Source organism: Hemiscyllium ocellatum, chromosome 2 (assembly GCF_020745735.1).
Source record: "Hemiscyllium ocellatum isolate sHemOce1 chromosome 2, sHemOce1.pat.X.cur, whole genome shotgun sequence".
Lineage (NCBI taxonomy): Eukaryota > Metazoa > Chordata > Chondrichthyes > Orectolobiformes > Hemiscylliidae > Hemiscyllium > Hemiscyllium ocellatum.
In genome coordinates, this window is record NC_083402.1 from 81,635,451 (window position 1) to 81,655,304 (window position 19,854).

Consider the following 19,854-nt stretch of genomic DNA (forward strand, 5'->3'; position numbering starts at 1 on the left):
GCACGCAATATTCCAACAGTGGCCTAACCAATGTCTGTAGAGCTGCAACATGACCTCCTAACTCCTGTACTCAATACACTGACCAATAAAGGAAAACATACCAAACGCCTTCCTCACTATCCTATCTACCTGCGACTCCACTTTCAAGGAACTATGAACCTGTACTCCTAGGTCTCTTTGTTCAGCAACACTCCCTAGGACCTTACCATTAAGTGTATAAGTCCTGCTAAGATTTGCTTTCCCAAAATGCAGCACCTCGCATTTATCTGAATTAAACTCCATCTGCTACTTCTCAGCCCATTGGCCCATCTGGTCCAGATCCTGTTGTAATCTAAGGTAATCCTCTTCACTGTCCACTACACCTCCAATTTAGGTGTCATCTGCAAACTTACTAACTGTACCTCTTATGCTCGCATCTAAATCATTCATGTAACTGACAAAAAGTAGAGGACCCAGCACCGATCCTTGTGGCACTCCACTGGTCACAGGCTTCCAGTCTGAAAAACAATCCTCCACCACCACCCTCTGTCTTCTACCTTTGAGCCAGTTCTGTATCCAAATGGCTAGTTCTCCCTATATTCCATGAGATCTAACCTTGCTTATCAGTCTCCCATGGGGAACCTTGTCGAATACCTTACTGAAGTCAATATAGATCACATCTACTACTTTGCCCTCGTCAATCTTCTTTGTTACCTCTTCAAAAACTCAATCAAGTTTGTGAGACATGATTTCCCACGCACAAAGCCATGTTGACTATCCATAATCAATCCTTGCCTTTCTAATACATGTACATCCTGTCCCTCAGGATTCCCTCCAACAACTTGCCCACCAATGAGGTCAGGCGCACCAGTCTATAGTTCCCTGGCTTGTCTTTACCGCCCTTCTTACACAGTGGCACCACGTTTGCCAATGTCTAGTCTTCCAGCACCTCACCTGTGACTATCGATGATGCAAATATCTCAGCAAGTGGCCCAGCAATCACTTCTCCAGCTTCCCACAGAGTTCTCGGGTACACCTGATCAGGTCCTGGGATTTATCTACCTTTAACCGTTTCAAGAAATCCAGCACTTCCTCCTCTGTAATCTGGACATTTTGCAAGATGTCACCATCTATTTCCATTTAGTCTATATCTTCCATATCCTTTTCCAGAGTAAATACTGATGCAAAATATTAATTTAGTATCTTCCCTATTTTCTGTGGCTCCACACAAAGGCTGCCTTGCTGATCTTTGAGGGGCTCTATTCTCTCCCTAGTTACCCTTTTGTCCTTAATATATTTGTAAAAGCCCTTTGGATTCTCCTTAAATCTATTTGCCAGAGCTATCTCATGTCCGCTTTTTGCCCTCCTGATTTCCCTCTTAAGTATACTCCTACTTCCTTTATACTCTTCTAAAGATTCACTCGATCTATCCTGTCTATACCTGACATATGCTTCCTTTCTTTTCTTAACCAAACCCTCAATTTCTTTAGTCGTCTGGCATTCCCTATACCTACCAGCCTTCCCTTTCAACCTAACAGGAATATACTTTCTCTAGATTCTCGTTATCTCATTTCTGAAGGCTTCTCATTTTCCAGCCGTCCCTTTACCTGCGAACATCTGCCTCCAATCAGCTTTCGAAAGTCCTTGCCTAATACCGTCAAAATTGGCCTTTCTCCAATTTAGAACTTCAACTTTTAGACCTGGTCTATCCTTTTCCATCACTATTTTATAACGAATAGAATTATGGTCACTGGCCCCAAAGTGCTCCTCCACTGACACCTCAGTCACCTGCCCTGCCTTATTTCCCAAGAATAAGTCAAGTTTTGTCCTGGACCATTTTAGTAGAAACAGGATTGGGGAAGGCTTGGTGAGAACTATCTCTCTGTAAGTGACAGGTAGTAAATTGGGGCAATTTAAGAGCCGATTTCAGGCCAATGTTCTGAATTTTGCACACATACCTATTGGACATCCATGGGATCCAAAGCATGGACAATGCATTGAGATGGCCACCCAAGGGTGAGTATGAGTGATTTAGCATTATTTAAGCCTCCACCCACTTCCATCTGAAGCCAACATACTTTGGTGCACATATTGCAGTTGCAATATGTCTACTTTTAAAAAGTTTTGAAAAATCTTCAATGTCACCTCCATCTTGATGTATTCTCTCCTTTACCTGCCTACATCAGCAGTTTCCATCTCCAACAATGTGTCTGCCAAGCTCTCTATTGGGCAAATGCAGTCTTGCAAGCCTACCCTCCGTTCTAATGAGGAACGGAGAAACAGCTACATAATTGCTGACCTGCTCAAATGTCTCAAACTCTCTGAGTTTAAAAGTTTGTTTCCAATCAGCATTGCCTCTTGATGTCCAGATGAGGATCCACAAATGAATACTCAACCCACTGAGGGCTTAATTATCTTTATCATCAGTTATTCTCTTCTTCGTAAGGCAAAAGAAAGCTGCAGAAACCAAAAATCCCAAATAATGAAACATTTAATAAATATTTTCATTATCCCTTTAGATATTCCTGACTCCATAACTACAAAGTAAACAAAAACACTCAATTCTCATAGCAACAATCTCTAAACAAAGGAAAGGAATTAAAATGAGAGCAAAAGCTAAGAATGTTGTATTACCACTTTAGTTCTCCTTATATGTCATAATAGTTTAAAAGGTTAAGTGGTACAATTGCAATGAGTTAAATTTGGGGAACCTGATGTTTCAGTTTCATCAAAGTTCTCAGCCATTCTTGTTCAAAGAATAGCAAATATTAAATTCTGCTTGCGATTAGCCCAAATTTCAAACTGGTAACTCTAGATTTCCCAGACTTGTTTAAACTTATTCCATGAATAAGGTGTGTAATAAGTGTTGAATTAAGACACACAAGAGCATTAAATCCAGACCTTATTAGCAAGCCATCATTTCACATTGAGATGTTCAAGTGAAAGGACATACAAAGCCTCCACACCCAGCAGCAATACGAGATGAAACAAAAACAGAAATTTCTGGAAAAAGTTCAGCAGGTGTGGCAGCATCTGTGGAGAGAAATCAGAATTAACATTTTGGGTTGAGTGACCCTTCCTCAGAACTGGTTCTGCCAGATGCTGCCAGATCTACTGAGCTTTTCCAGCAATTTCTGTTTTTGTTTCTGATTTACAGCATCCACAGTTTTTTTGGTTTTTATTTTGCAGTAAGTGATGATTGGTTTCAAAGTGATCTTGCCCATGTTTTGAATGAGTATGTACCAAAAGACATTGCTAATATCGAAGTAATAGGACTATTTAAAAGGTTTATTGGTCAGACCACATTTCCATTTTAAAATGAAATGTAAAACGGTGGAAAGAGTAGAAAGACACTTGTCACTTCTGTGACATGTGCCAACCTGGATGGCACCAAAAGGCTTCCACTTCTTGTGAAAGTGAAGTTCAAATGCCACATTACTTTGTAAATGTCAAAGCCCTGCACAAGTACGACCAGGTTGTTAAAACCATCTGATGATCTCCATGATTTTTGAGGTAGGGATCATGAAATAGGACAAAAGACATTAATGAAAGACATGGAAGATTGTTATGATTGTAGACGACTGCCACTCATACCGCAACATTGCTGGTCTCAAGAGCGTCAAGCTGGCATTCTTGCCTCCTAGCACCATGGGCAGACTGCAGCCAATGGAACAGGAGCGATTAAGAGGGTGAAAAAGAGGCTGATGGTAACTGATTTCTCAGCATATCGAGGAAGTTCATAGGAAGCAGAAGTACAACCCATCTTTTCTGGAGGTCATGATCATAATGAAGAAGAAGTGGAAGATGGTGATGGAAACCACACATGCCAACTGTTGGATTCAAACACACTACAGCTACACATGATTCTGAAGATGAGGTGAGCAGGATGAAGCCAAGGAACTAGATGATAAGGCTCATATTATGTGAGGGCTCAAAATGGGGACAGAAAAGTAGGCCAACTAAGCATGCTCACAAGCTAGTGCTAACAGCATCTGGTTCCAGTCAAGTGAAAAAGTACGACAGCTAATCCTGAAGTTCTAAACCATACTCAACTGATGTCACAAGAGCTTAAGGCAGGTGATCTACTGATGAAATGTTATATTGCTACAACAGAATTAGTCTGTTGTGTTGCTAAGTCTTGAAATCAGAATGTAATTGGTCAATTAAGGGGATGTTAAATTGTGTGTAAAAATGAGTTGGGAGTTGGGAGTTGCTGAGTTGGGAGCCCGATGAATGCCCATCCATACACCCACTTGTTTCACTCACCATAGCTGCAAAGGCAATAGAAATATCCTGTGATATCACACTTCACACAAAAGAACTAAAACAAAATCATGCTTGACTGCATTGGTGACATGGTGAATGCTATTGTTCTCATCCAAGGCAACAGGCTAAACAGCAAGATTACTGAAACTTTAATGAATTAACTCCTGACATTGTAGAGCATGAATATATTGGCAATAAAGACATCTCTCATCTATTTGCTGTTTCCATTTGGGATTTTTCTTAGATCGTTTATCAAGCTATATGCATGTATGCAAATCAGATTACATCAGCACCTCCTTGGCAATTTCAAAGCTTCATTCAAATTTTAAAATAGACCACAGGAGGCTGGAAGAACACAGCAGGCCAGACAGCATCAGAAGGTGGAGACGTTGATGTTTCGGATGTAAACCTTCTTTAGGACTGGGGTTGACGCTTTGGGTGTAATCTTTCTTCTGGATTGGGCACCTGCACCTCCTTGCTGCTGCCTGGCCTGCTGTGTTCTTCCAACCTCCTGCCTATCTATTTTGGATTCCAGCATCTGCAGTTCTTTTGTCTAATTTAATTTGCAGGAAAATCACCTGGGATTTGACTAGTTAGGGTTTTACCATAATTGCATTTAAAATGGCATGGGTAATATTTGTGATCAATAGTGAAAACGTCACAATTAATTTACAAGCCTTCAGAGAAGAGACAATGGATGTGTCAGACAATGTAAAATACAAAAAAAACAGAATGATGACATTACAGCATATTTCACTACACTGGGACACAAAATAAGCTTATTTTCTTCCATGATTCCTATTAATTCCATTGAACACTAATGGAAATTACATTTGTTGCATAAATATGAGCTCATTTAGACTGAAATTATTTACCTTATAATCACTCAGGCAGCATTTTGCTCATGGCAGGGACAGTAAGTAACAAAGATGAAGTTAGTTAATCAGCTGTCAAAAAACAAAAACCCGGGGTTTTTTGGGCTGGGGCTCTTAAGCAGAAAGAAAGATGCTGGAATTTGGTGTTTACAAATAGAGTGAACAGCACAGGAACAGGCTATTTTGCCTAGCAATCACTAATGTATTAACACTTGAAAATCACTCCTGGCAGTTTCCTCAACTCACCCTACTAACGTAACATTTTTCTATTATGTATTTAACTAGTTTCTTCTTGAATGCATTAAGTTATTTTTATTCAAGAATGCAGATTTTTGCATTGCTGAAACAATACGTTTCTGATTTGTAAACAAGCAGATGAGAATTAGTATAGTTGATTGTCACGATGCAAATTGCAGAATGTGTGCTTCTGATAGACACTTGCTACATTATTGGATAGCACTCATGGTATCTTCATTCACATCGGAAGCCAGATATTCCAGTTGATAGTGTTATCTGTTTCCTAACAGGCATTTCAGTTATCTGTGAGGTAACTGCTAACTACCAACCAGTGACTCCTCTGTATCTTACTGTATGCGTGAGGATCTCAAGCATATCAGCAAATATGCGCACACCCTTCAGGAAACTTCATTTGAAGAGAAAAAAAACAATGAGTCGTTAATCCCCTTCTCTCAAAGGTATATAAATTGGAAGCTCTTTGCAAGAGTTCTGAAAAGTTGTTAAAATCCGTAATTTATTTTGTGAGCATTTGGAAGGATTATATTATTCTGAATGGCCCCTGAGTATACAAATTCCGAGTCACGAGAGCTATATTTGTAGATAAGATTGCAGAATGAGGGAAATGGAGCAAAAAGAACCGTGAAGACAGATGATCTCAGTAAGAGAAAGAGACTCAAAAGGAAGATTTATCCTTTAAAATTTTTAAGAAGCACTTCTCTAAGTATACCTAAACCTGGAATAATGTGGTTAGTGTCTGCATTTCACCATTAAGATGGTCACAGCTGGAACTGTGCCACCTCTTAGAACTTGACCTGCAGCCTCATGCAGGGAAAGAATGGCACTGCTAGTGGCTGCTAAGGTTACAGTGATTTTGAATTTTGGTGCCAGTGGGATATTCCAGCCAAGAACAGACAGCACGGTAAACGTCTCACAGTTTATCGTCTGTTGCTGCTCTCACGAGGTCACACAAGCTTCATACAGTTGGTGAGAGGACTGTATTCTCTTCTTTTAAAAAGTGGCAAGGAGGAACTTGAGTGCACGGAGCTATTGGTTGCATACACATGACTTCACCAGCACTGAACTTCACCTTTACATAAGAGTGTGACTGAAGAAACTATCCAGGTACTGCTTCCTTTCTGTGATGTGCCAGTGTCTCAAATTTACACTCCAGCTCATGATTCTGAGCTGGACAGATTTCAGACAGAGCCATCTACTGCAGAATTGTTCAGGTTAGTCTTGCTGTCCATAACTTCTAACATACTGCACTCAAGATACAACCTCCCACGTTTTCTTAGATCCCATGTGCCATTGCTTTTAGATTAGATTACTTACAGTGTGGAAACAGGCCCTTCGGCCCAACAAGTCCACACCGACCCGCCGAAGCGCAACCCACCCAGACCCATTCCCCTACAATTATCCCTCCACCTAACACTACGTGCAATTTAGCATGGACAATTCACCTAACCTGCACATTTTTGGTCTGTGGGAGGAAACCGGAGCACCCGGAGGAAACCCACGCAGACACGGGGAGAATGTGCAAACTCCACACAGTCAATCGCCTGAGGCGGGAATTGAAACCGAATCTCTGGTGCTGTGAGGCAGCAGTGCTAACCACTGTGCCACCATGCCGCCCATTTTCTATCTATAGAACCTTCTGAACGCTGTCATTTAAATACGTGTATGCTATTCCTCCACAGAAAATTCCATCCACGTTAATCAAATATGACCTTCCCTTAACTTATCCATGATGATTTGCAACTGCAACAATCAACTTTATTGACCAAGTCATGTGCACTTATACACATTCCAAATTAATTTAAGACTGCCTCACAGTTTCCTTCTGGCTGATCTCATATTTCTAAACTAGTTATTACCCTGCTGCTGTTTTTAGGCTTCTACTCACTTTTACTTTCATCTTAGTGCCCCAACTAGTTTTTATTAATTCTGGATATTAAATTTCAGTTAAAAAAGCAATCTAGCAGGCAGCACTGATAGCAGATGAGGCTGAGAGATCTGGAGCTAAGATGGATAGGAAGTACAGAGAGGTCAAGAAGAGATTATACAGTCGGTTCTCATACAATGTGATAATTCTGTTCTCTTGTGATCTCACGTAATAAGAAAATTGTGCAATAGCTGTGCCATTTAAACTAATGGGGCCAGAATCACATTATACCCAATACAGGTAAGGAAAATTTGCACTCGACAGATAATGGTCTAAGTTCTTCAATCGCCTTAAAACCAATTCGTGTTGAAGAAACACGTACTATAACATAACCGACTGTAATAATTTAATTTTAGCAAAGGGTATGAAAATTAATGGGTGAGAGGTAAAATTCTGCTAATACCAGAATTAATTCATCGCAATCATATGCTTATCTTGCAACTTACAGAGTTAGTTGACATATGGTGATGTTAGTTTACGTTTCTGGCATGAAAGGAATAGTTTTACTTGACTAAACTACTGATGTAAAGCTTTGTCAGATGGATGAACATTTAAGGACTTGAGGGTGGACTACTCAAAATTTTCTGACATTTGAGACTTGAAAATTGTGGTCAGCTTGTGATGTCAATTGTGGATATGCACCACTAAATTCTACGAGGTTGCTATCATGCAGCAGTCCGGATGCAAGAATGCACGTTACTTCTTTACAGTTTTCAGAGAAAGCAATTTCAGTTTCCCCTTTGTGGTCAATCAACAGTAGCATAGCAGACAGCTATACTTTTGCAGAATGACAGCATTCTCAAAATCGGGGGGTAATTTTGCCAACTTCAGAATTTTTCTGGAAATTGCAGCTTTCCCTTTATATAAAGCCAATTCATCGTTCCAACATGACCTGATCCAGAAGATTAATTCTCTACATGACTTTCATGAGATAAAGGAGGAAGCTCCTGCACCAATGTCTCGATCACTGCCTGCAAAAGCACTGAGACACTCTCACTGATGCCCGGAAAGAAAGCCACTAGATCATCTGCCCGTCAAGCAGCTAAATGGACATAGCGGGCCTTCCTCCTGATTGAGGATCCCGGGATACAACTTTCTGTCTTCCTGGAACTGACACCAATCGAGGCTGCAAGCTCCGAACTTTGGTATCGCTATAGAGAAGACAGTGGCTGCTGTCAGTGGAGATTGGGAATTGGGTCGTATGAGTAGCTCATGTCTGTGCTCCTGAGTAATTGTTACTTGATCACAAAGAATCTTAAAGTGGAGGTGGGCAGCCTGAGTTTTCCTACCCTGGGCCTTACTTGCGTGGAGATGGGAAGGCACTATGTTTCAGTCCTAATCTTCCAGGCTTACCCCCTACCTTCTCACCACCTGATGGCCCAGAGTCTCAGGTTTATATTTCAGTGGCAATGGCTCAAGACTTCCATTCTTTCCCAAGTTGTGAGTTGAGTATCAGAATAAAGAATTCCATTCACATCCCAGTAGTATAGTTGAGCACTTATTTGTTGAAAATATACTTCAGATTTCAAGATGAATCAGAAGCACCATACAAGATATTCCAAGTAGAAGTTGCTGGATCATGGTTCATCTGACAGACAGCATCAATGTTCCTGTCTTGACATTGGTCTGACAGAAAGAAAACTTAATGTTATCAGTGAGATCAGTGAGCCCTGCCACCTAATTGCAAAACATATCTAAGTTGAGCAAGATAGACATCTCCAAATTATCAGACAGGGTCCCTTTGCCTGCATCTGCAGCTCTTATTTGGAGACAGTTTTGCTGCTACCACCCAAACATAAATTCTATCTTGTGACTGCATCCCTATCTGTTCCCCTGACTCTCTTGGATTTTCCAAGATTGAAAACAATTTAGTATCCTCTTAAACTTGCTCTCAGGATTTTGACTTTGTCTCTTGCACAATAATGGTGTACACCCATTTTATTTGTTAAACTCAAAATGGCACAGAAATGTGCTTGTCATCGAAAGCGTTCATTATGCTGATATGCTTCTAGTGGACTTCCTCTTCTTTACTTTTCAGCTCATTTAAAACGCTGCGTCTCGTACTTGTTCCTGCAGTAATTACTGTTTCTCTTCTTATACTTGTTCATAGTGCATCATCCTCAAAAATGTAAAATTTGTACCGTTGTACTTCACTGCTTTAGGGAAAAAGTGAGGAAAAAGTGCAGATGCTGGCGAGGAGTCGACAGTGTGGTACTGAAGGATCCTAGGAGCAGGAGGATCAACATTTCGGGCCTAAGCCCTTCAAAGAGGTCATTGTACATAATGGAACCAATGACATAAGAAGGGGAAAGGTTGAGATTCTGAAGGGAGATTACAGAGAGTTAGGCAGGAACTTAAAAAGGAGGTCCTTGAGAGTAGTAATATCTAGATTACTCCCAGTGCTACGAGCTAGTGAGGGCAGGAATAGGAGGATAGAGCAGACGAATGCATGGCTGAGGAGCTGGTGCATAGGAGAAGGATTCATATTTTTGGATCATTAGAATCTCTTTTGGGGTAGAAGTGACCTGTACAAAAAGGACGGATTGGAAGGGGACTAATATACTGGCAGGGAGATTTGCTAGAGCAGCTCAGGAGGATTTAAACTAGTAAGGTGGGGTTGGGGGTGGGGTGGGGGGGAGGGGTGGTGGGGCTGGTGAGGTGGGACCCAGGGAGATAGTTAGACAATAGACGATAGGTGCAGGAGTAGGCAATTCTGCCCTTCGAACCTGCACCACCATTCAATATGATCAAGGCTGATCATCCTTAATCAGTATCCTGTTCCTACCTTATCTCCATAATCCTTGATTCCACAATCCTTGAGAGCTCTATCCAACTCTTTCTAAAATGAATCCAGAGACTGGGCCTCCACTGTCGTCTGGTGAAGAGCATTCCACACAGCCACAACTCTCTGGGTGAAGAAGTTTCTCCTCATCTCTGTCCTAAATGGTCTACCCCGTGAGGAAAGAGATCATTCTGAGACGGGTACAGCTGAGAACAGAAGAGAGTCAAACAGTCAGGGCAGGCAGCGACAAGGTAGGACTAATAAATTAAATTGCATTTATTTCAATACAAGGGGCCTAACAGGGAAGGCAGATGAACTCAGGGCATGGTTAAGAGCATAGGACTGGGATATCATAGCAATAACGAAAACATGGCTCAGGGATGGGCAAGACTGACAGGTTAATGTTCCAGGATACAAATGCTACAGGAAGGATAGAAAGGGAGGTAAGAGAGGAGGGGGAGTGGTAATTTTTGGTAAGGGATTGCTTGAAATACATCCAGGGAAGTTATTTTGGATGGAACAGAGAAATAAGAAAGGAATGATCACCTTATTGGGAATGTATTATAGACCCCCTAATAGCCAGAGGGAAATTGAGAAACAAACTTGTAAGGAGATCTCAGCTACCTGTAGGAATAATAGGGTGGTTATGGTAGGGGATTTTAACTTTCCAAACGTAGACTGGGACTGCCATTGTGTTAAGGGCTTAGATGGAGAGGAATTTGTAAAGTGTGTACAAGAAAATTTTCTGATTCAGTATACGGATGTCCCAACTAGATATGGTGCAAAACTTGACCTACTCTTGGAAATAAGACGGGGAGGTGACTGAGGTGTCAGTGGGGGAGCACTTTGGGGCCAGCGACCATAATTTTATTCGATTTAAAATAGTGATGGAAAAGGATAGACCAGAAGTAAAAGTTGGAGTTCTAAATTGGAGAAAGGCCAATTTTGACGGAATTAGGCAAAAGCTTTCAGAAGCTAATTGGGGGCAGATGTTCTGGAATGGCTGGAAAATGGGAAGCCTTCAGAAATGAGATAATGAGAATCCAGAGAAAGTATATTCATGTTAGGGTGAAAGGAAAGGCTGGTAGGGAATGCTGGATGACTAAAGAAATTGAGGGTTGGGTTAAGAAAAAGAAGGAAGCATATGTCAGGTATAGACAGAATAGCTCAAGTGAATCCTTAGAAGAGTATAAAGGCAATAGGAGTATACTTAAGAGGGAAATCAGGAGGGCAAAAAGGGGACATGAGATAGCTTTGGCAAATAGACTTAAGGAGAATTCAAAGGGTTTGTGCAAATACATTAAGGACAAAAGGATAACCAGGAAGAGAATAGCGCCGCTCAAAGATCAGCAAGGCGGCCTTTGTGTGAAGCCGCAGAAAATGGGAGAGATACTAAACGAGTATGTTTCAGCAGTGCTTATTGTGGAAAAGGACACAGAAGATACAGACTGTAGGGAATAGATGGTGACATCTTGAAAAATATCCATATTACGGAGGAGGAAGTGCTGGATGTCTTGAAACGGTTAAAGATGAATAAATCCCCAGGACCTGATCAGGTGTACCCTAGAACTCTGTGGAAAGCTATGGAAGTAATTACTGGGCCTCTTGCTGAGATATTTGTATCATCGATGGTCACAGGTGAGGTGCCGGAAAACTGGAGTTTGGCTAATGTGGTGCCACTGTTAAGAAGGCATGGCAAGGACAAGCCAGGGATAGACCAGTGAGCCTAGGGTCAGTGGTGGGCAATTTGTTGGATGGAATCTTGACGGACAGGATGTACATGTATTTGGAAAGACGAGGACTGATTAGGGATAGTCAACATGGCTTTGTGCATGGGAAATCATGTCTCACAAACATGATTGAGAATTTTCAAGAAGTAACAAAGAGGATCGATGAGGGCAGAGCAGTGAACATGATCTATATGGACTTCAGTCAGGCGTCAACAAGGTTCCCCATGGGAGACTGGTTAGCAAAGTTAGATCTCATGGAATACAGGAAGAACTAGCCATTTGGATACAGAACTGGCTCAAAAGTAGAAGACAGAGGGTGCTGGTGGAGGGTTGTTTTTCAGACTGGAGGCCTGTGACCAGTGGAGTGACACAAGGATCGGTGCTAGGTCCCCTACTTTTCATCATTTATATATAAATGATTAGAATATGAGCATAAGAGGTAAGTTTGCAGATGGCACCAAAATTGGAGACGTATCGGACAGCAAAGAAGGTTACCTTAGATTACCACAAGATCTGGACCAGATGGGCCAATGCGCTGAGAAGTGGCAGATGGAGTTTAATTTAGATAAATGCGAGGTGCTGCATTTTGAGAAAGCAAATCTTAGCAGGAATGACCTGGTAAGGTCCTAGGGAGTGTTGCTGAACAAAGAGACCTTGGAATGAAGGTTCATAGTAACTTGAAAGTAGAGTCGCAGGTAGATAGGATAGTGAAGAAGGTGTTTGGTATGCTTTTCTTTATTGGTCAGAGTACTGAGTACAGGAGTTGGGAGGTCATGTTGCGGCTGTACAGGAGATTGATTAGGCCACTGTTGGAATATTGCATGCAATTCTGGTCTCCTTCCTATTGGAAAGATGTTGTGAAACTTGAAAGGGCACAGAACAGATTTATAAAGATGTTGCCAGGGTTGGAGGATTTGAGCTATAGGGAAAGGCTGAACAGGCTGGGGCTGTTTTCCCTGGAGCATCAGAGGCCGGGCGGTGACCTTATAGAGGTTTACAAAATTATGAGGGGCATGGATAAGATAAATAGACAAAGTCCTTTCCTTGGGGTGTGGGATTCCAGAACTAGAGGGCATAGGTTTAGGGTGAGAGGGGAAAGATATAAAAGGGACCTAAGGGGCAACATTTTCATGCAGAGGGTGGTACGCATATGGAATGAGCTGCCAGAGGAAGTGGTGGAGGCTGGTACAATTGCAACATTTAAAAGACATTTGGATGGGTATATGAATAGAAGGGTTGGAGGGATATGGGCCAGGTGCTGGCAGGTGGGACTAGATTGGGTTGGGATATCTGGTCGGCATGGACGGGTTGGACCGACAGATCTGTTTCCATGCTGTGCATCTCTATGACTCTATGACTCTATCAGGCCCTTTTAACTGCTTTACACCATCCAATTTTGGTAATCCCCACAAACTCCAAGACATTCATACTTCATCAGTATTCTGTATTTCTCCCAGCTACAGTTGGCAGTATAAATTCAGCCAACTTATATTTCACCATTCCAACTTATTTTTAAATGAAGAATTTACAACTGAGGTTATTAACCAAGCATTGCTAGTTCCTTTGCAATTTCCTTCCTTGGTTTCTCATCCTTTTAACTACCTGATGCCTTTGTGATTTACTAATTTTAATGTTAAGGGTAACAATGCAGACTGCTGTTTACAGTTTCATTTTAAAATCTGAGAACATGAGGGATCTCTGCCTGATTTATTTACACCATACAACATATTATGATTATGCCTGCTCCTTCAGATTTCATGAGGCCTTTAGCTGTTGCCTATAAACATTGAGAAAGGAAAATATATTGAGGGTGCCATTTATGCTGGTGAAACTGGCTTGTCCTTCACTCTAATTCCAATCAGATAATCTAGGTTTGGTCTCTCAACTGGTTGTCCTGTGTTCAACCTTTTTGAAGTTTTTTCTCTTACAAGGTGCATTGAGGAGATCCTTTATTTGTACCACATTTCAGTTTTTAAAAATTATTTGTTCATGGGTTGGGATATTGACTGGGCGTCATGTATTGTCTTTGCAAAGGTGCTGGTGAGCTGGCTTCATGAACCACTGCAGTCCATTTGGTGTAGGTGCACCTGCAGTGCTGGAAAGATGGACATTCCAGGTTTTTGACCCAATGACGCTGAAAGGACAGTGATATGGTTCCAGGTTTGTGGTTTAGAGAGGAACTTGCAGGTGATGAAGTTACAATGCAACTCCTTGATGGTAGAGGTGCTATCCAACAAGTATTGGTGAATTGCCCAGTGCATCTTGTAGATCACAGTAGCCCACCCTTTTCACTCAGAGAGCCAGATTTCAATTTTCCTCTTCTTCAGGGCGCTATTGAACAAATTTCAACAGAAGAGATTAAATTTTGTGATAAGTAATTCCTAAGGAATCAATCAACAGCTGAGGGGGAGGTGATTGGCTTGGTGATATTATCACTGGCTTATTAATCCAGAAAGCCCTTCATAATGAAGGGCTTATGCCTGATTTTCCTTCTCCTCAGCTGCTGCCTGACCTGCTGTGCTTTTCTCCCACCACACTCTTGACTTATTAATCCAGAAACCCAGGTAATGTCCTCGGGACACGGGTTCAAATCCCACCATGGCAGATGGTGAAAATTGAATCCATTTACAAATAAAAAGTGTGCCATCCTTACCTGGTCTGGCCTACATGTGACGACAGACCCACAGCAATGTGGGTGGCTCTTAATTGCCCTCTGGGGAAATTAAGGATGGGCAATAAATGTGTCTGACTAGTGACACACAAATTGCATGAGCAAGTATGAAAAAAAGCTTAATTCAATAAAAATGATCATTAAAAAGGGCCAAACAGTTGAGCTAATTAATAAAACCACCTTTTGGCCTTTTTAGTTAAAAAGCAGAGCAAGAGGAAGATGAGACTAGGCCCCAAGTGTGGATCATCTGGGAAAGGTGGAAATGGTTGCCAAGCTCAGATGGGTTTAATGAACACTGACATTTCATTCCTTTGTTAGTATACACACCGAGTAGGCCTCAGGGGATTCACATAAAAATGGATTATTCCCAGTCTGGGTTTTATTCCTCTTGTAGCTTGCTTTGTGGATAGATTTATGAAGATAGAAGTGAAAGGTGGTGTATGTTTGCCTCACTGTCAGGGTTCATGCACATACACTCTCTTACCCAGTCACTTCCTCAGTCATGGTCCCTTCCTCACTCATGCATTCCTTTACTCATATATACCTTCACTTTACCTCACCATCTCTCTCTCTCCCACACTCCTTTTCTCCTCCTCATTCATGAAGCCCACCTCACACCAGGGCACCCCTATTTACAGTCTTAAATGCTACTTTCAGGGCTTTTAGTTCCTCTATTAAGAACCGCAGTGGTTGGCTGGAAAGGATATTTGGCAGGCCATATTGTGATCCATGGTCTGACTATTGAACATTCCTCTTATAGATGGTGCACACTGCCATTATGTATCCCTGATGAAGGGAGTGAATGTTGAAGGGGGTGAATGGAATTCTAATCAACTGGGCCAGTTTGCTTTTCTTTCACAACATCAAGCTTCTTGATTGTTGTTGGAGCTGCACCAATCCAGGAAAGTAGACAGTATTCCATCACAATCCTGACATGTGTGTTTTAGATGGTGGACAGACTATGAGGAGACAGAAGATGGGTTACTAGATGTAGAGTTCAAGTGCTGTTTCTGCTTCTGACGGTCCCAGCACAAGTTCCTCTAGGCAGGAAGTAAGAATGAGACCTCCCAGGTGGCTTGAAATATAGCAGAGTAGGGGAAGTAAATTTGAACACTCAGATTGTATTGTCTTAAATGGATAAGATCCCTTCAAGATGGTGGCGCTATTCTCAAAGGAGTTGAACTTTGAAACAATGACAATAAATATATGAAGTATTTTTAATGTTACACACATCCCAAAAGGCTACATAGGCATAATTTATAAAAGGTTGACAGTGACCCCATGAGATGATATTAGAAGAGACGGCCAAGGATAGATTTTATGAAAATCTTAGGAAGATGAGCTAGAAAGGTAGGTTTCAGGGCTTTAAAGTTAAAACAAAGTAGGGTTTATTGTTACATTAAAATTGGACACATTCTCATGCACACACTTCTAAGTAAGAAAGAGAAAGAAATGGAGAGAAGTAACAATTTGCAAATTTCTTAAGTTCAAAGATACTGGAATTAGGTCAAATGAATGAAAGTGTCCAGTAAGTGATGTCTGGTTGGTTGTTTCAGTTCACTGTGCACTGAAGTCACTTTTGCAGGAGCTCAGATTTATACGATTTGCTGAGATGAGTGCAGAGCCCATTAGCTGGGAATTTTTCACTTTGCAGGTGAGACACCAGTTTCTTTTCAGAAATCAGACGTTTCAGAGAATTTGATATTGGAGACAGGTGTTTAGCTAAACTTGGAGCTGCTTACTATTCAGGTGTTGGAAGCTGACTGAAGAAACAAAGGTCAAAGCTATAGAATTAAAGATGATTCAAACAAACCAACAGATTCAGTCATGTGACTGGGATTCAGGCTAAGCCACTTAGCCAATCAGGTGGTCATGATATTCTCTTGTCTGAAACTGTTGTGGTTTTGTAGTAACTGTAGAGGCTTTTGTACCAAGTCATGCCAGAATGGGTTTTGATGGTTTCCTTTGTTCAAAACTAGCTGAGTGGAGATTGCATTTATTAGTCCTTTGTCTTAATTTGGCTGGAGGTGCTGATTTTGTTTTTGTGCTGGTAATTATTGAATAATTCCAAAAGCAGCTGAAAATGTGTTGCTGGTTAAAGCACAGCAGGTTAGGCAGCATCCAAGGAATAGGAAATTCGACGTTTCGGGCCCGAAATGTCGAATTTCCTATTCCTTGGATGCTGCTGAAGGGCTTATGCCCGAAACGTCGAATTTCCTATTCCTTGGATGCTGCCTAACCTGCTGTGCTTTAACCAGCAACACATTTTCAGCTGTGATCTCCAGCATCTGCAGACCTCATTTTTTTACCCGATAATTCCAAAAGCAGTCAATTTGACTGTTCTGTGTTAATAACAGCCATCTTACAATCCAGCCAGAATCTACTTTGTAAAAAAAAGTTATGTATATTTTTATTTTACAAAAAAGTTTCAGATTTCTCTCTTTCCACCTTCCTGAAACAAGTTTCCAATAAAAAATGTGTTTAGTTAATAGTGCTATTTACTGAACTGAATTTCAAAATGCGAAATCTTGTCATATCATCAGTTGGAGGCTCAAATTTATGATCTCTAGAACATGTTATTGTTCTCTAAAGGGATTAGAACAACATTTGGATTAGGATCCTAACATGATCTTGTCTTGTCCTGATTTTCCCCAAGATAAAATGCTGATACTCACTTCCTAAAATCACTTTGGGTATTCTACACCACATAGAGTGCAGTGGTTCAAGTAATAGCTTATCATCACTTTAATTGGGCTGGGCAATAAGTATTGACCTTGCCAGTAATAGCCGTGTCCCAGGAAAGAAAAACTGTGATTAAAGTTAATAGAAGTCCCTTCTATCTACTATTTAACAAATTAGAAAGTAGCTGAGGTTGTTAAGATGCTAATCATGGCATGTTTGAACTCTGAATTTTAGACTTTCCAGAATCAAACCTGTTTCCTGACCTATCAGTAATTTGACAGGGTCATCAAGGTGTCTGTTGTTGGGGGTGAGGGTGAAAAAGCCAGTTTTCAGTCAACATAAGAAGCTGGGCATTATCTGTGCAGTACATAATGATCCTAGAACAATGAGGATCTGAATATATCTTTACGTAAATTTTTAATTCAATCAGGGGATGGGGTCATCACTGGCCAGACCAGCATTTATTGCCGTTCCCTAATTGTTATGAGTCACATTTAGGCCAGCTTAAGTAAGGATGGCAGTTTCCTCCCCTGAAGGATGTTAGTGAACCAGATGGGTTTCTTTTCCTGACAATTGATTCATGATCATCATTACACTCTTAATTCCATATATTTATTGAATTCACATTCCACCATCTGCCATGGCAGGATTTGAACCCAGCTCCCCAGGCTGTTACCTGGGTCTCTGGATTAACAGTCCAGCAATAATACCACTAGGCCATCGCCTCCCCCAGTGAATGGCTAAACCAAATCCATTCAAGTCAATCTGCATTGGATTAAGGAAACGGAGTTGGAGGAGAAGATAAGGAGGGCATGTGGACATCAATAAAGGAAGTAATCAGGGTTAACCTCATGTTTGATTAAGTTGATAGGAGACAATGCACATTTAGAAAAAGCTGGTAACGTTTGGCAGAGCCAATATGGAGCTGAAAGGGAAACCATGTTGAACAAACTTGATGAAGCTTTTGGGCAGGAATGTTAATGTCTGGGAGATGCAAGGATGCTTCAAGAAGACTTGGACAAACGAAGTGAATAGGAGAGAACATAACAGATGGAACAAAATGTGATAAAAGATTAAGCCAATCACTTTAAAATGAAAGAACAGAAAAATGTAATATTTTTTAAATATGGGAGGTTGGAAGATGCAGATGTCCAGAGGGAACTGAGTGTCCTTGTTCATGAGTCACTAAAAGCTCGCACACAATGCAGCAAGCAATTAGGAAGGCAAGTAGTATGTCTGCCTTCATCCACAAGGGAATTTATGTACATGACTGAAAATGACTTATTGCAGTTGAATAGAGACTTGTTGACACCTCACCTAGAATATTGTGTAAAGTTTGGTCCTTTAATGTAAGTAGGAATATACTGGCCATAGGGAGAATGTAAGAGAGGTTCACCAGATTATTCCCTGAGATGTTAAGATTGTTTTATGCAGATACATTGAGGAGTCTGGATATGTAATATTGAGTTTGAAGAAAGTGGTTTAAGCTGCTGTGCTTTAACCAGCAACACATTTTCAGCTTTGAAGAAAGTGGGGTGACCTCATTGAAACTTCTGACATTAAAGGATAAATATGGATTAGATGTTTCCCCAATTTGTGAATCTAAAATCAGGGGATATAATCTTAGCATAAGGCATAGGAATCAGTTTAAACTGAGATGAGAAGGATTTCTTCACTCAGAGGATGAAGAGACTTTGGAATACTCTACTCCAGGTGGCTGGAGAAATTCAATCAGTAAACTTGTTAAAGATAGAAGTCAATTAAATTCTGAAGACTACTATCATAAATGGTTGTGGAGATAGTGTGGGAAAGTGATATTGAAGTAGATCAGGTAGACTGGTTAGCAAGGTTAGATCTCATGGAATACAAGGAGAACTAGCCAGTTGGATACGGAACTGGCTTAAAGGTAGAAGACAGAGGGTGGAGGGTTGCCTTTCAGATTGGAGGCTTGTGACCAATGGTGTGCCGCAGGATCAGTGCTGGGTCCACTGCTCTTCGTCATTTATATAACATCCAACAACCATTCCTGCCCTTTTGTTTCCAAGTCTCTGTAATAGTTACAACATCATAGTTCCAAATACTGCTCCACACTCTATATTCATCACCCCTATTCCTGATACTTCTTGCGTTATCATAGACACACTTCAACCCATCACACTGACAACAACTTTGCCCTATCAACTGTCTATCCCTTTTCACAGAATCTCTGCATGCTGTATCTCCCTGTTCACTAGCTACTCCATCCTCAGATACTTTCCTCTGGTTTCAACCCCCCTGACAAACTAGTTTAAAACCTCCTGAAGAGCTCAGGCAAACCTCCCACTCAAGGGTCAGACAGGGTTCTATAGGGCTACATCGTAGCCAAGAAGGAACTGAAGAATGGATTTAGGAGTGCTAGAAGGGGGCATGAAAAAGCTTTAATGGGTAGGATTAAGGAAAATCCTAAGGCATTCTACACTTATGTGAGGAATAAGCAGATGGGCAGAGTGAGGGTAGGACCGATCAGAGACAGTGGAGGGAACCTATGCCTGGAGTCAAAGGAGGTAGGGGGAATCCTTAGTGAGTACTTTTCTTCAGTATTCACTACTGAGAGGAAATTGACATTTGTAACCGCCAAAAGGCAGACTTTCTAGGCAAGGGCAACCTTTGACCCTTTAAAGACGTGTCCCTTGCACTGCTAGTAATAAGAG

At 41.2% G+C, this 19,854-nt stretch overlaps 1 protein-coding gene across 3 annotated transcripts in view; it reads left to right on the top strand.

Moving 5' to 3' along the window:
- The window catches only part of LOC132823822 (beta-1,3-galactosyl-O-glycosyl-glycoprotein beta-1,6-N-acetylglucosaminyltransferase-like), a 113,514-nt gene that overhangs the window by 58,831 nt on the left and 34,829 nt on the right, over window positions 1-19,854 (top strand). Inside the window, exon 1 of one of the 3 annotated variants that reach the window (XM_060837886.1) lies at window positions 5,764-5,815. The exons of the other annotated variants lie outside the window; for them this stretch is intronic. The gene's annotated coding sequence lies outside the window, so the exon portion shown is untranslated. Of the gene's footprint in view, window positions 1-5,763; window positions 5,816-19,854 lie in introns of those variants that run through there. 3 annotated transcript variants of the gene reach the window in all.